Source organism: Schistocerca nitens, chromosome 2 (assembly GCF_023898315.1).
Source record: "Schistocerca nitens isolate TAMUIC-IGC-003100 chromosome 2, iqSchNite1.1, whole genome shotgun sequence".
Lineage (NCBI taxonomy): Eukaryota > Metazoa > Arthropoda > Insecta > Orthoptera > Acrididae > Schistocerca > Schistocerca nitens.
The window spans coordinates 505,533,701-505,550,987 of NC_064615.1; positions in this window are offsets into that span (position 1 = coordinate 505,533,701).

Here is a 17,287-nt window from a genome sequence, read left to right on the forward strand (position 1 = left end):
GCGACCCCAGTTACTTCTCCTCTCTGATAGCCGTCTTCGATGTACTGTGTGAGATTAAGGATTTGGCCACAGCATGATTTTCCTGGTCGAAATCCAGCTTGTTCGTTAATGAGGGCTTTGTCCACATAATCAGCTATGCGTTTGAGGATCATTCGCTCCAGCACTTTAAATAAATGACAAAGCAATGAGACAGGCCGGAAATTTTTAGCTTCAGCTGGTAGGAATTTGCATTGTTGTGATACAGTTATTCATTAGCTCTAGGATCCATGCTTGTACTCCCGGTCCAAAATGTTTAATTTGCTCAGATCTCAGATCGTCGAGGCCAGCGGCCTTATTGTTTTTAAAATCGATGATGGCATCTTGTAGCTCCTGAATGAAGAACGGGCGTGGTAGGAAGCTAATCTCCTCGTTCAATTTTCTTTTGATTTTACCATTCCTGATCTTCCTTTTAGTGTTTCCGTTCATGAGCAGTTGGTGAGCTATCTGATCAGGTGTAACTTCACTGTTATTTGGTTGTGGTTCTACTGGGTCGTTGCTGAGACTTTTGAGCAGTTTCCATGCCTTCCTACTGCTGTGCTTCATGTCCGTCTCTTGTAGGAGGTTGCACCACTTTTCCTTCCTCGCTTCGGAGATACCAGACGTCAGTACCTCACCTGCCTGGATCGTTTCCTCTGAGAGGCGGTCCTTACTGTAAAGTTCTTCATACTTTTTCAGAGCTTCCTTGCTGCTACCATTGAGTCCAGCGATATACTGGGTGCGGCACCCTCTAGGTATGCGCCGTCGAGAGATTTTCTTGACAAGGTCTATAAAAGTTTCATATGATTGTATCTCTGGTTTAATTTCCAAGATCTCCTAATCAAGGTCCTCTGTGAAAAGTTCCCAATGAGCTTTTTTGAAATTGAAGCGTCTCTTGAAGGGCATTACATCTGATTTGATTACTGCAGTAATGCAGCAAGTTATTGCTCTGTGTTGCGAGCTTGGAATTAGGTCCTCGATTTGCTTTACAGTTTGCAGGGATACCTTTTTGGAGACAAAGATGTTATCTGGATTATATCCTCGTTTCCATCTTCCGCTGTTAAATGATGCAGGCAACTTTGGATCATGTATCAATTTCAGTTTAGCCTGGTCTGCCCAGATCTCCAGCATTTCGCCATCGTCATTTGTCTCTTTATAACCCCATGCGAGGCCGTGACAGTTAAAATCTCCTAGTACAACTTTAATGTTTTTTGAATGGAAATTTCCAGGCTCCGTAAATTTGAACCTCGCACTGGGTGGTTTGTACACGGATGTTACAGTACATGAATGTAGCTCAATAGTTAAAATTTCTATATTTTCTTCGCAGGTCAGAGCACAGGAGCATACGTCTAAGTTCGGTTTCACAAATATAGCACTTCCGTACCTTTCGTGTGGTCTCTCGAGAACTAATTTCAGGCCCTGTATTTTTGGTCTATGGCTAGTTGGTGCTCTGTGTGTTTCTTGTAACACTAAAACATCACAGTTGTTTCGTTTGCACATGTCAGATAATAAAATTTCTTTATTTACAGATAAGCCTTCAATATTGCAGGAAGTTGTCAGTCTCTTCGGAGAGTTGTTTTGTCATCTTTGGTTTTGGTGCTCCGGTGTTTGCAGAATTGGCCGACTAGGTCGTTTCCAGGGGACGCCCGATTGCTTGTTGTTCGAATGGTGAACGCAATCTTCGTGGAGGCTCCTGCAGTGTCCTCCAGGCTCTCTACTGACTACAGCAAAATTCCGCTTCCGCGAGGTTCCGCGCAGTGGTGTGACGTCACATGTTTTGAATACACGAGCGCAATTGGCCGTTGTCGACAAAGGCCAATTGCGCTCGCGTATTCTAAACATGTGACGTCACGCCACTGTGCGCAGTTTTGCTGCAGTCAGTAGCGAGCCAGGGTGTGAATCGGACATTCAACAAAGCTACCATCCCCCTTGAAAATGTCCTCCGCAGATGGGGACGAAACGTCGTGTCTTCTAGTGAAATCCCTTCGATCACGGCATAACAGCCCAAAATATTTTATTAATTCCGACGCGCCAGACAATCAGCTAGCTTTGCATCAATAGCAAGTGCGTCATTGTGAAGAAGTGGGTCCTGCTGATACAGCAAGTTGCAACAATTATTGGCCGTACTGGTTATGTGCGATCTCCAAGTCGACCGCTGATCTGTTGTGAGCCTAAGGTAGTTTGCCGAGGCACACCAGCCGGCCGCGGTGGTCTCGCGGTTCTAGGCGCTCAGTCCGGAACCGCGCGACTGCTACGGTCGCAGGTTCGAATCCTGCCTCGGGCATGGATGTGTGTGATGTCCTTAGGTTAGTTAGGTTTAAGTGGTTCTAAGTTCTAGGGGACTGATGACCACAGATGTTAAGTCCCATAGTGCTCAGAGCCATTTGAACCATTTGAACTGAGGCACACCGAGCCAAGTCCAGGCCAACAAGCGTTAACTGCCTGCTGGGGAGTTTGAACTTGGTAGTGAACGCAGTGACCTGGCTCTTGTTATGGTTAGTATTCGCCTTCCAGGCAGCACAGTACAGGGTGACCATGTCCAGGTCTCTCTCGAGGTACAATGTAATTCAGGTTGCGGCAACGCTCTATTAGTGTAGTGTTATCACCGTACAGGGCGATTTCCCCTCCCGCCTACCTGAGTATATCGTTCGTGTAGACAGTGTAGTAGAGCACGGGTCCCAGAAATGAACCTGCGGCACCTGAGTCATATCCGCTGTTATGTCACTACAGTGACCGCCGCTCCTGACAAAGAATTACCTGCCCGTCAGTAACTAGTCAATCGTCTTGAGCATACGACCTGGGCATCCTATAGCATCTAACTTGTATAACTGTCAGTCGAGCTCCCGGCCGCTGCTTATGGAGGCATTCTGTCGTTTACGTGGTGGGACCCGGCGAGTCGCCCCTAAGCGCGGCCTATCCTCGGTTGCTGTACACCGTAAACTCTTTGACTCGGTGACGTCGATATCTTCCGTGGCGGAGCGACGTCGTTATCCGAGTGAGACACGAGCGTATTCAATACGATTTATTAACATCGCTATGAGCAACACTATAGTTTAAAAAAGGAACACAAAGCTAAGATTCATGTGCGTGCAAACTTTAGTATTTCAGTTTGAAAATAGAACGTGTTGTAACTATAAGCAAACATGTGTGTTGGGTAAAGGCAAGATCACAAAAGGAATGTATCAACCAAGCGAATTTCACTTATATTTACTTGAAATACAATACTTTCAGAAAGTTTTAAATAATCTAATTGGCTTATTGGTGTGCACCCACACTTCATACTAATGAAGCTACGTATGATTCTTTGTAATTTAGTAGTCTTAAAATAGCACTTCCAATATTAAGGAAAGCCAACGGTTCGTCTTCTAGTATGGACGTTCGAAACCTGTTTTTGACCAACTTAAATTTTGAAAATGACCTTTCCCACTAATGTTTTTGGCCATTAGTGACAAGCACTTTCTCAGAGGGATCTCAAAATTGAGGCTTATGAATATTGCAGATCATGATTTAGATGAGGAATGGAAGAAATTGAATTTTGGTTACAATCAACTTGTTTCAAATAGCCAAAATTCCGATAACCATTTTTATTAAACGCCTTAGCGGTTTTGACAGTTGACGTGCAGAGCGCTTGACAGAGTGTACAACATTTGGTCATTGAATGGAGTGCGTGGCATGTCTTTTACGATTGTAAAAGGCACCAGCTCTACAATCTTAAAACTAACAAATTTATTTTAAATTTTTATGGCGCTTTCTCCTTTGTGGGATGGGTCCCTTTATATACTATAGTCGACATATCCCGCTCTTAAAACGCGGCCGTGGTCGTAGTACAGTCAGAGTCATAGTGAATGAGCTATATCGATAACTGCATTTTCACATTTAACTACTAGTGTATCAGGTTTCTTAGACGGAGGTGGGGATCTAAACACGGCGCGCAGGCTCAACCTTTCGCCAGACCACACATAGCAGATGGACTCAGCTCTGGTTTGGTTCATTTTGCCGTCTCACAAGGAACAGTCTGTGTGTTTCACTCTAGGAGTAAATCGACTGAATGCATTCTTATTACGAAGAAAATACCAACGATGCAGATTGGATGGGATTGATTTTGCCAGCATTATTGTCCAACATATCCATTGTCCACGATGTTCGAAATCCTTCACAGTAAGAAGATGATCTCTATCATCTTTGGAAAAGGAAGAATATTATAAGAGGTGTTACAACGAGGTATTCTTCAAAGTTTTCTTGAAAGGCAGTGATGTAAATCCGTGTTCGGATCTACACCTCTGTTTCACTCATTTCAGCGAACACATCATTCCTACGGGCCTGTCGAAGACGAAGAGTTAGTGTGGTTAAGGAACACTTCAGTTCTACCGTTCATTAGTGTGTTAGACCTTAGCAGCTCTTACTTGTTATTTTAGTCCTGTAATGATTATTTAATTCGGGAATGCAAGCGAGACCAGTTACTGAGAATCGAGTATGATGTGAAAGTGCCATGTGCTGCAGACAGAGCTTCTAAACGTCGTACTGAACAGTGTGGCGCAGTGGTTAAGGCACCGGACTGGTATTCGGGAAGACGGGTTCAAATACCCGTCCACCCAACCTGGTTTACCTACATCGCCAAAAATTTACAGTGGGTTGCTTCCTTTGAAAAGGACATTGTCCCTTCCTTTTCAGCCTGAGCGTGTGCTCCAATCTCAATCACCCAGTCTTCGACGGGATCTTAAACCCTAACCCTCTTTCCTTCGAAACATCATGCTATGGACCAAGAAGTGGTTGGAATAAGCCATCGAAGAAGTCTTGCACATTCATAGCTTTAAGTGGTCATGCTTTTATATGCTGAAATATGCCATGAGAAGTTGCCAAATGTTGTTATTATTTTCGTTATTTTTATTTTTCTAACATCACATAAAAGTCTAAGCATGTAACTTTACCTTATTTAGGTGTCAGTTCAGACAAAACAGTCAAGCTTCTTAAAAACGCTGGCATCAGAATCACTTTTATCACCACTAACAACTTAAGGAAGAAACTGGCGTATGACATCTCACAGCCACCTGAGGAACTGAGCAAATCAAGAATTTACATAGTGACATACATTCATTGAAACAAATACGACAAAGGCAGAACGTGCAGAATTTTTGAAACCTGTTTTAAAGAACATGTTGACGGTTCCAGGCTCGATAAATCTAAAAATCAGCTATAGCGAAGCGTACAGACGAAGTGACACAGTGCTGCAGTAGAAAATTATCTTCAAAGTATTGCTTACTTTAGAGAAGAGCTGGAAAATTGACGTCTTGGAGGAAATGAAAATATCCATCCATGACCAAATGTGGGAAAACAAAATTCTGAACGAAATTATAGATTTCAAGGACCGACATTTCTTCATCAACTTAATTACTGCTAAAACAGAAAATACGTGACGAACAAGAATACAATTAAGTCTGCGTTCAAGTAGAAATCTTTGTTATGTTTTAAAAAAAATATACTCTCATTGTTAATATTAAATCGTCAGTCTCTCTTACTGTAACACATTTCGTCAACCATCATTAGAGATACAACAGCAAGATGTGCAGAAGGCATTGCAAGTGATCAATAACATCAATAGTGAAATCGAAAAAAGCTTTCTTTTGGCCACCATCTTATTTCTGGAGTTGATTGTGCCCTTTGCAAGCTTATGAACAGTGGTTGACAAGATCCAAGTTGCTACAACAGAAGAGGTAACTGAACACACCACAAGAAGACTGCTGTCTCACGAGAACAGAGTGAGTGATTACAGCGGTGTCCAAAATTAAATCAACAAACCGCTATTTCCCCGTCCTGTGTCTAATCCACGATAGAATTATACAAACTGCCAACAGATGTCCGTACGATCGTGTTCTGCACAAACAACAACGTCAACGATGACGTCAGGGCACCTATCAAACGAGATAGTATTTGCCGGGTAGTCCAAATCCACGGTCGCTGTGTACACAGTCACAGACGGTGCCGTTAGCACAGTGAAGACGCCTACCAGACTCTCTGCGATGGAGGAGCATAGGAAGAACGGAAGCAGGACAGTCGCAAACTCATGTGGGCCAATGGCTTAACGTGACTCGTTCCATTGTTTTAGGGATATGGCGACAGTTGATAGAGACCGGAGCTGTATACCGAAGACCAAAGCAGGGCCGACCACGTGTGACATCAGAAAGGGAGGACCGTTATTTAGCTGTAAGGGAAGAACGGTACCGCCTTAGACTGCACAGGAACTGGCATCTGACCTCGCAGCGCCCACTGGACTTGCTATATCGAGGCAAACGGTGCACAGAAGGCTTCTGCAGAGTGACCTCTATGTGTACCTCTGACCCGTCTTCACAGAAGAGACCGTCTAGAGTGGAATCGTCAACATGCCACCTGGACGATCAAACAGTGGGCCAATGTTCTCTCCACAGATGAGTCCCAATTTGGTTTCGAGGGTGATTCTCGACTGAGTCACATCTGTAAGAAACATGGGACACGATTTCGGGACCCAAACAATGTGGAAAGAGACTGATATCGAGAAGGGTCTCTAATGGTGTGGGCAGCTATTATGTTGACCACTCGAACGCCTCTTCATGAACTTATGCGGTTGATTACCTTAGCGTCGGCCAACCACTCTCCAAGACTTGGGAGCAGCTTTGCAAGAAGAATGGGCGTTATTGCCTCAATATGAGATTGATAACATCATTTACAACATGCCCCATCGTTGTCAGGCCTGTACTGCTTCTAGAGGTGCTCGCACCCCATACTGAGCACTTTAACCAGTTGTTGGAATGTGTGCCTAAGTCCGTTAAGTTGGAGAAAACGAAGAACATATTTGTCTACCGTTATGCATGTCGCAGTTGTTTACGTTCTGTACCATTGACATTGTTTCTACTTACCTATCACCTGATCATACTGTTTTGTGGCAAAATAAAGGCAACTTTGCAAAATTTCTGTTTGTTGCTTTAATTTTGGACACCAGTGTATTGAAAATTTTTATGTGAGCAACAGATCGACGATATATTTAGTATCTGCGTGAACCTCTGTTAGCTGAATTTGTATTTACATATTAGCCTGAAAATGACAATGCCTTTAATAACTATGTGAACTCCTGTTAAATGTTTTTGTCTTGCTATTGTGGCTTTAAAATGATGTTTGTACCTTGAAACATATTGCTTCTTTAACATCACTTAAGTAAGTCACAAATGTTGTGACTAGTAGCGGTCTCTGAGAAACCGCCGTCTCAGCTCTAGAAATATCACTGTCAGCAAAGCATGAATGATGGCATTCCTGGGGCCCATGAAGGTGGAGGTGCGGCACCCCCCCCCCTCTCTCTCTCTCTCACAGTCAGACAAGGAAGACAGCCAAGACGACATGCCCGCCTTACCTTCTTAAAGCAGAGCCAAAATGATTTACTATCGCTCCTGCATGACCAATTTAGAATGGAAGATGTATTGAGAGGATCCGGTAATGAGGCAGCGGCGGTATCGATAGTACGCTCAGAGGTACAACAGTGATGCACTTTGGCACCCCAGGTCTGCGGCACCACCGATAATGCAGCAAAGCCTGTCACAAAACGTTCACCTACAGAGTACAAAATGTAATATAGAGGAAATTTAAGATCCCAGTAATGTTAATTACTATGTACAATACTCTAAGCTGATGGAGAACGGCTATAATCAGATACGAGATACCAGTAACTGATTGCAGCCTCTAACAACCCTACCACAACAAAGGTCAGCATTTAATAACGATTGTGGTGTTGCTCACGCTGCTAAATACTGCATTATCGGGCAACAACAGTCATATTATGTGGCAAGTGTCATTAGAGCACTGTTAATAGTCATTTCATGTAATAATAAAAAAACTAGGCAATCATCTTTTTGTGTTTCCCACGCAGGTCTCGTCGTAAAATCATGGCTCAATCGTTGAAAATCTAGGTGGTTATGATTCCAAGCTCGGATGCAGAGAGGCCTAGGTTTTATTCTGCTATATTCAAAAGTTATGTAGATGCGCTTCACAAACCATTCTTGGAGAGTACACTTTTCAAAGTTAGCACAATAGTGTAAAAAAAAAAAAAAAACAGCACTCCGAATTTAAGTTAATGCAATATCACGTGACACACAAACATCACTTCACAATACAAAACATACTTGAAAACATATTCCTCACAGTCACTGTTAAAGTTCACATTTTATAAGTTGACTACAATATGCGTCTTTCCTACATTACTTCCAAGACTCCGACCCTCTAACAACTCCACAACTAACTAATAATCGCTTATGCGCCCAAAAATCAGAGTTACAAGTACGTCAAAGATCATAGTGACAAAAGAAAGAATACGCATAAGAATAATATCATTGCAATATAAACATATCGATGTATCACAAACGAAATCAAATCTGAATGTTGTCTCAGAAATATGTCAACTACTTTGCAGAAATACAGTAGAATATTACTGGTATCGAGAGGTTCAGGTGAGCTGCCGTAATGGTTACGTAATTCAAGTACCATTACAAGCCGCATCTACATTCAACTCTGAATGAACTGCGCCGACCATCCCTATGTTGCTGTGGTCGTGACGGAGACCAACTTAAACCCGGTTGCACCCATTTTTCTGTGCGCACCTAGTTTAAGTATTAGCGACGGGTTGGAATTGCCCTGATTGATGTAACTGATTAATTCTACTGCTAGCTCAATGTTTGTGTCTTCTATACACGAACATCCCCTGTCAGTGCTCTCGCATTCGCTGTAGCCTTACTCAAATTGCGAGCAGATGCAAGATTAAAGGGCATAAGAAATCTGAGAACGTCATACGGAATTCTATTCCTTTATCTCAATTGCAGAATAAGAATGTCGGATGTATAAAATTTATAAATGAAATAAGTGCAATAAAGAACCACTGCAGCAAATTTATAATAGGGCATTTGAGAAAAAATTCTACAGAATGTGGAATATCTTGGTAGCAAAACCGGAAGATAGGTGGGTAAGAAGTAGAAAAGTTAGGCAGTGGTTTCGTAATCAGTGGCTCTGTTTTAAACGAGCCCTAATATTCCTGCAGAGTGTCCAGGCATAAAGTAACATTCTTTCCAAAGAAATCATTCATGGCACTAACAGTGCACATAATTGAAAGTCGCTGCCTGGTATTTTCGGATAAACATGAAATTGCAGTTCTTGTGTTGTCAAGAAGGACTATTCAATGTTCCTTTGGAGGTACATGCATGAAAGAAGGAACACTACATCATTCTTCTTAGCAACACAGGCATTGTAGTATCTTAAATAACATATGTTCTCTTTCAATGTCTAACGTTGTATAACGTGCGGGGACGGTTGTCCATCTCAGAAGTTCACGAACATTGTCGCTCATTTTTTGACCAGTTTGATGTTAGGAACAAACCCACCAGTATATCGCAAAAAATACATGAAAGGGCATTTGGAGTTGGGTACTACACAGAAGGCCATTGCTCACAGAGGCACATAAAGCTACAAGTGCTCACTAGGCCAGATAACACAGAAACTGGACTGTAGCTGACTAGAAGCGAGTAGTGTGGTCCAATAACTGGCGATTAGGCCTAATTTCAAATAATGCGAGGCGTCGACTGCACCAAAATCCGAATGAGTCGTTTAATCTACAGTGTGTGCAGGGTGTTCGCGCCAGACGTGGTGTTTGATGTGTCGGCAGCTGGGCCAACACCTTGTAGATAGAGGTGGCTTAAAAAGGCACGCGAGACTAACGCAGACGGGCGTGAAGTACTGGAACAGGATACGTAATTAATGCTATGAAGAAAAGAACGGAGCTCCTCATATACTTATCTTTAATTTCTTCTTGTACATCTCTATGGTGAACACAAGTGAGACTCTAATTACAATCACTGTAAGGCTAATGGCGCCTTGCTAGTTCGTAGCCATTAACTTAGCTGAAGGCTATTCTGTCTCTCGGCTAATGAGAGAGAAAGGCTTCGTACGTCTAGTCGCTAGCTCTGTCGTCCGTACAACTGGGCTGAGTTCGAGTCAGTCTCTCGAGACCTGCCTTGTGGTGGCGCTAGGTTTGCGATCACACAGTGGCGACACGCGGGTCCGACATGTACTACGGGACCGCGGCCGATTTAAGCTACCACCTAGGTCGTGTGGTGTCTGGCTGTGACACCACATTCCTCCCCCGCAAATCGGCGAACGGTTGTGAGATAAGGCTTCCGCCCGCCGTGGGGAGGACCCCATGTTGACGTATGCGATGAGGTGGGGAGCCTAACAACAGGCGAGGCTGTGCCACCCGCACCCGGCCATTCGGTCCGAGGGGAGCTAGGAAACGCCTGAAAACCTAGTCCAGGGTGCACGTCAACATGCGGTGTATGCGCCCGTAAAGAGACAGGAGGGGCCGAAGGGTCGACCTCCATGTGGTCGGAGAATCCGACGCGCGATGACGACACCTGGTCCGGAGCGGGCAAGAGTTCCATGGCGGAGGACAGCTGGTCACGGGAAGCGATCGGCGGCGCGTGACCCAGGGAGGCGCGTGGCGGCTGCAGCGAAGGGTCCACTGCGGGCGGCGCCGGAGGCGGCTGCGGCGGCTGCGGCGGCGGCGCGACGCCATGAGGCAAAATGGAAGGCAGCGTCGGTAACACCTGGGGATGAGGCGAGCCAGTAGATGGGTCCCCAGGGCGCTGACCTGACGGCTCCGTCGCTGAAAGCAGACGGGGAGCGGCAGAACCCGGGCGACGACAGAGGCGCAGCTGATTGAGATGCCGACGCACCTCACCAGAGGCCCCCAAAACCAAATACATCGCGCGGCCGAGGCAGCGAAGAATGCGCCCTGCGAGCCAACGCCGTGAACCGCGATAGGTGCGATAGAAGACAACATCGCCAGGAGCAAAAGCAGGAGGCAGCCGCTGCACAGGAACCTGATGCGGCGGATGCAGCAAAGAGATCAAGGTTCGATGAGAACGACCATGGAGCAACTCAGCCGGCGAGCGACCATCGCGGGGCTGAGAGCAATACGAGGACAAAAAGAGCAATAATGCGTCCTCCCGAGAATGCGACTCTTTCAATTTCAACATCTGTGACTTGAAAGTCCGGACCAATCGTTCCGCGGCACCGTTTGACTGAGGCGAAAACGGCGCGGACGTCAGATGTTGAATACCATTGGCCTTGCAGAAGGACTGAAATTCTGCGGACATGAATTGTGGGCCATTGTCGGAAACAATAGTCTGCGGAAGACCTTCAATGCAAAAGATAGCAGACAAGGCTTGGATTGTGGCAGAAGACGTCGTGGAAGACATCCGGACAACAAAAGGAAAATTACTGAAAGCATCGACCACAACCAACCAACGAACATTCCAGAATGGACCAGCAAAATCGATGTGCAAGCGTTGCCAAGGGGAAGTGGCTTTCGGCCATGCAAAGAATTTCCGTGGCGGTGCGGATTGTTGTTCGGCACACGCCACGCAAGAGGAGCACATATTCGTAATCGCAGCATCGATTCCGAACCAAGTACAGTGCCGACGAGCAAGTTGTTTCGTTCGCACTATACCCCAATGTCCGTGGTGAAGAAGCCGTAAGACAGAGGACTGTAACGAACGTGGGACCACGACTCGGGACTGATCATTATCAGAACGCAACAACAAAACACCACGTCGTACAAAAAGTCTCTCCTTGTGAGCAAAAAATCGGCGAACCAGCGGATCCTCGATCCGTGACTTGGACAAGGGCCATTGCGTAGCAACAAAACGCAAAACAGTAGCAAGGACAGGGTCAACAGCCGTGGCCGTAGCTACACGACGAAAATCAGTCGGAAACGATTCGACCACGTCATCGGTTTCCGCATCAATGAACATGCAAGCAAGTTCGGAAGAATCGAATGCTTTATCCTCAGCAACAGGCAAACGGGACAACGCATCAGCGTTTCCGTGCTTAGCAGTGGACCGATACAAGATATCGTAGCGGTACTGCGAGAGGAAAAGAGACCAGCGAATGAATTTCTGCGCCGTACGCGGAGATACCGGCTTGTTCGGATGAAAAAGCGATGTCAAAGGTTTGTGGTCCGTGATGATGGTAAAGTGACGACCATACAAGAAATCGTGAAACTTAGTAACACCAAACACGAGAGCTAAAGCCTCTTTCTCTATCTGTGAATAATTTCTTTGCGCAGATGAGAGCAATTTTGACGCAAAGGCCTGAAATAACGTTCGGAGATTTCGCAAATGTTCGGCTTCTGTCTTTCCGGAGATCACAATATCGTCCAGATAGTTCGCAGCAGTAGGGACCGACGCACAAACAGTTTGTAAATATTGCTGAAACAATGCAGGTGCGGACGCACACCCGAATGGCAGTCTTTTGAAGCGATACAAACCAAGATGCGTGTTTACCACCAAGACACGCTGGGATTCTTCGTCCACAGGTATTTGCAAGTACGCATCTGCTAAGTCCAACTTTGAAAAATATTTTCCCGGGCACAGTTTGTCAAAAAGATCTTCCGGGCGGGGCAAAGGAAAAGTTGCAGTCACAAGTTGTGGATTCACAGTTGCCTTGAAGTCCACACAAAGTCTCAATTTGCCGGAAGGTTTTGGTAAAATTACTAAGGGTGAGGCCCAGAGAGAAGCCTGCACACGTTCAATTACACCTTGAGATTCTAAATCGTGTAATGTTCTTGCGACCTCATCACGCAATGCGTGGGGAACATTGCGCGCTCTGAAAAACTTCGGTTGCGCGTTGGCTTTTAGTTCCAAATGTGCTTCATAGTTCTTAGCGCAACCAAGGCCCGGAGCAAAAATGTCTGCAAATTCTTCACATAGACTAGAAACACTGGCGGAAGGCACAGTCTGATTCACTGATAGGACCTGATTTACTATAGACAAATTAAACAACTGAAATAAATCTAAACCAAACAAGTTCACTGCAGTAGAAGAACGAAGAACGTAAAATGACACAAGTTTTGTTTGTCCCTTGTATGTTGCAAGAAGGCTGAACTGTCCTAACACTGGTATTTTCTGGCCTGAATAACTATTGAGCTGAACATTTGCGGCACGCTACGGAGGTTTGCCCAGTTGGTTGTACGTGTCGTGATTGAGCAATGAAACTGCAGCTCCGGTATCGAGCTGGAATGGTATCACTTTGCCTGCAAAGTCTAAGTCGACAAAAAGTTTATTGTCCTGCTGACGACAAAAGCGACTGTGTTGTGCAACTGGAACAGACACTGGGACAGAATCACGTGCGACGTGACGGGACTTCCGTCGACGGCGACGCACACTTTTTGTGGAATGAACACTGTCACCGGACGGGGTGGAATGAACGACATGAATATCCATGGGCGAAGGTTCACGAGCCTGAGTTACCTTGGTTCGATTCCGGCGCGAAGCAAAGGGCCTGGAAGTGGTGTGAGTGTCTGATCTGAGCTTTTTCTGGCAAACACTTTGGACATGTCCTTTCTTATGACAGTAAAAGCAAATAGCTTGGCGTGACGGGCAATTTTCACTCGAATGTCTAGTTGCACACCGCGGGCATGATTTCACTGCATTAGCTTGCTTATGCGGCGCACGTGTTTGCGAGCTAGGCTGCCGCTGCGCTGACGGGTGCGAGGGCCGCCTAGCGTCCCGTGCAGCGGGCCCGGCGGGCCGGTTAATGTGACACACTGCTGGCGAAGTTGCAAATGATTCCTGAGCAAAGTCAAGTGTGTCTTGCCTATCCAATATGTCTATCACTTGTTGAAGGGAGATTAACTAGTTTCAAAAACTGTTCCCGTATGCGAACATCAGAAACGTTCTGTGCAATGGCATCACGCACCATAGTATCTGAATAAGGAAGTCCACATTCGCATTCAAACGCACACTCCCTAGTAAGTCCTTGCAATGTCGCAACCCACTCCCTATTAGTCTGACCGGCCGTACGTTTTGTACGAAAGAACGTATACCTTTTTGCAACGACATTTACTGTTTCCTTGAAATAGGCATCTAAAGCAGACAAAAGTTCGTCGTAGGACAGAGTTGCTACGTCGCGCCGGGGAAACAACTTCACTATCACTCGGTAGGTGGACACATCGACACAAGCAAGCAAAAACGGCTGCCGCTCATTACCTTGAATTCTGTAGGCGGCGAGGTGGAAGCTGAACTGGCGGGACCACTCCTGCCAGGACTCTTGGGTTGCATCAAAGGGTCTTCAAAATGGTTCAAATGGCTCTGAGCACTATGGGACTCAACTTCTGAGGTCATTAGTCCCCTAGAACTTAGAACTAGTTAAACCTAACTAACCTAAGGACATCACAAACATCCATGCCCGAGGCAGGATTCGAACCTGCGACCGCAGCGGTCTTGCGGTTCCAGACTGCAGCGCCTTTAACCGCACGGCCACTTCGGCCAGCTGTCAAAGGGTCTGAATTGAGGTGCAACAGCATGTTGTGGCTGCGTTAGCGATGAAGCGGCGGCGGCCGCATCGGTGTGCAGCGCACGTTGACCCTGGACGAGCTGTCCAAGAGCATCCAATAACGCCTGCGTCTGCTGATTCTGCAAGCGATAAAATTCGGACAGTACATCTGGAGATTGTGGCGAAGCCATGACACAAAGAAATTAGGGCAAAGTAAAACACAAGATCCTTTGTAGACTCGTCGCCATGTGATGTGTCGGCAGCTGGGCCAACATCTTGTAGATAGAGGTGGCTTAAAAAGGCACGCGAGACTAACGCAGACGGGCGTGAAGTACTGGAACAGGATACGTAATTAATGCTATGAAGAAAAGAACAGAGCTCCTCATATACTTATCTTTAATTTCTTCTTGTACATCTCTATGGTGAACACAAGTGAGACTCTAATTACAATCACTGTAAGGCTAATGGCGCCTTGTTAGTTCGTAGCCATTAACTTAGCTGAAGGCTATTCTGTCTCTCGGCTAATGAGAGAGAAAGGCTTCGTACGTCTAGTCGCTAGCTCTGTCGTCCGTACAACTGGGCTGAGTTCGAGTCAGTCTCTCGAGACCTGCCTTGTGGTGGCGCTAGGTTTGCGATCACACAGTGGCGACATGCGGGTCCGACATGTGCTACGGGACCGCGGCCGATTTAAGCTACCACCTAGGACGTGTGGTGTCTAGCTGTGACACCACAGTGTTGCCATGTTTTGGGGGTGATTATCGTACCATGACTTGGGTACACTCATTTAAATTATCGTGAACATGAAAAAAGACATTTGTTTCAACATTCTCGGTGACCAAGTATTGCTATTTCTTCTGCACATGTTGACTATTCTGTGCACACTTCAGACTTCTAAGTTGAAAACTCATATTCACAGGTCTTAATGATCCTCTTGGGTGACGTACTCTGAAGGTAAAGTAGACACTCCTTCTGGTATCTGGGCAGGAACTACCCAGGAAGATCTTGTCATCATGAAAAATAGAAAGTGGAAAAATAAAAGTGACAATGTACAAGTCGAACTGTGGAATGCTAGGTGCCTTAGTCAGATAGTCAGATTAAGGATATAAAAAGAGAAATAAAATGTCAGAATGAAAAGTATTGCGGTCTTATGAGTACAGGATTATCAACACAGAAAATCAAATAGGTTTAGTGCAAGAATAGATGTAATAATTAACGAATGAAAAAATAGGAATGCAGGCAAGTTACTATGAACAGCATAGTCAATATAGACATAACGCCAACACCCACTAAAGTGCACAAGTTTATATTCCTACTAGGTCAATAGGTGGTAGAGGGATTAAAATAATGTATGATTGTATAAAAATAAATATTGAAATACATGAATATTTAATTGTAAGTTGGGAGCAGCATGTGAAAGAAGGATAAACAAGAGACAGAAAAATACTGGGATCAGACTGACTGGGGGAAAGAAATGAAACAGAAAGCGATATAGGAGAATTCTGTACTAAGCATAATTTAATTATCGCTAATACTTGATTTAAGAATCATAACAGATGATTTCATACACTGAGCAGACCTGGTGATACCAGAAAGTTTCAGATGGATTACATAATAGCAAGGCAGATGTATCGAAACAAAATTTTAAACTACATAACATTCCAGGGGCAGATGTAGACACTAACAGTAATTTCTTGATTATAAATTGCAGATCAAAACTAAAAAAAATTGCAGGAAAGTAATGGGAGATGAATAAGTTGAAAGAACCATCAGTTATTAAGAATTTCAAAGTGAACATTAGGTAATGATTTTCAGAAACAGGGGAAGTAATACAGTGGAAGGTGAATGGCTAATTTTGAGAGGTAAAGTGGTGATGACAGAACAGCATAGAACAGCCGAGTAGATAGGGTAAACAGGAATCCTTGGATTATATTACTGAAAGGGAAGAGGACAAAGATGAAGGTAAGAGGGTAGTTGTGTTAATGCATGAAGAATTAGAGGGTGCACTTAAAAGAGAGACTGAAGAGAGGAAATCACATTTGTATCTTTTGTTGATTTAGAGAAAGGTAGAAGAACAAAATTGTTGCATTCTAGATGGAATACAGTGACACCATCAGATTTTAGGACACATTGATCCACTTACTGTCACGATACAGCAAACCTGCAAACTGCCCCAGACATTACGTCAATGGCTGGCAAGACTTGGCAGATATCCTAAAAAAGCTTTGCATATATACACAAAGGGGTATGTGATGAAAATTGGGGCCACTGTCTCAACCATGGGGTGGGTAAACAGTTTGCTTCTACTACTACTGACCTTTTGTCCCCCTGAACTCAAACATTCTATTCAATTAGAAAAATTAATTTAACTGGACTTCATGAACGAAACTAAATAAAGAAATCATTTCAGTTATATATTTAACCAAATTTGAAAATGAACTGAAAATCAAAAAATTATAAATTTTAACTGAATGTGAAAATGACTGAAACTCAGTGAATTATGAATTTCTACCAGAATAAAAAAGTTAAAAAATCTTGTACATGAAAAACATAAGATTTTGAGAATAAATTTTAAAAAAATAAACTTTATAATTTTTTAAAAACATAAAACTAAAAATTAAAAACTCATTAAACTCCAATAATCTTTTAACTTATAAATTAGCAAAAATAAAATATTCCTAATGTAAGAGGTGAATTTAAATTTTACAAAAACATTCTTGTTGAGAGAAATAATAAACTAAGAGAGAAACAAGTTAAATGTAGCACTTGCGGTTATTATTTTAAACCATCTTTAATAATAGATTATTTGAGAAACAAAAAACATAATTATGGTATTGATTATATGTTGGGGTTTTATAATGAAAATATTATGGATACTTGGGAGGAAATAAAAAATTTTCTCTCTTTTTTATAACTTTAGAAAACTTGAGCATTA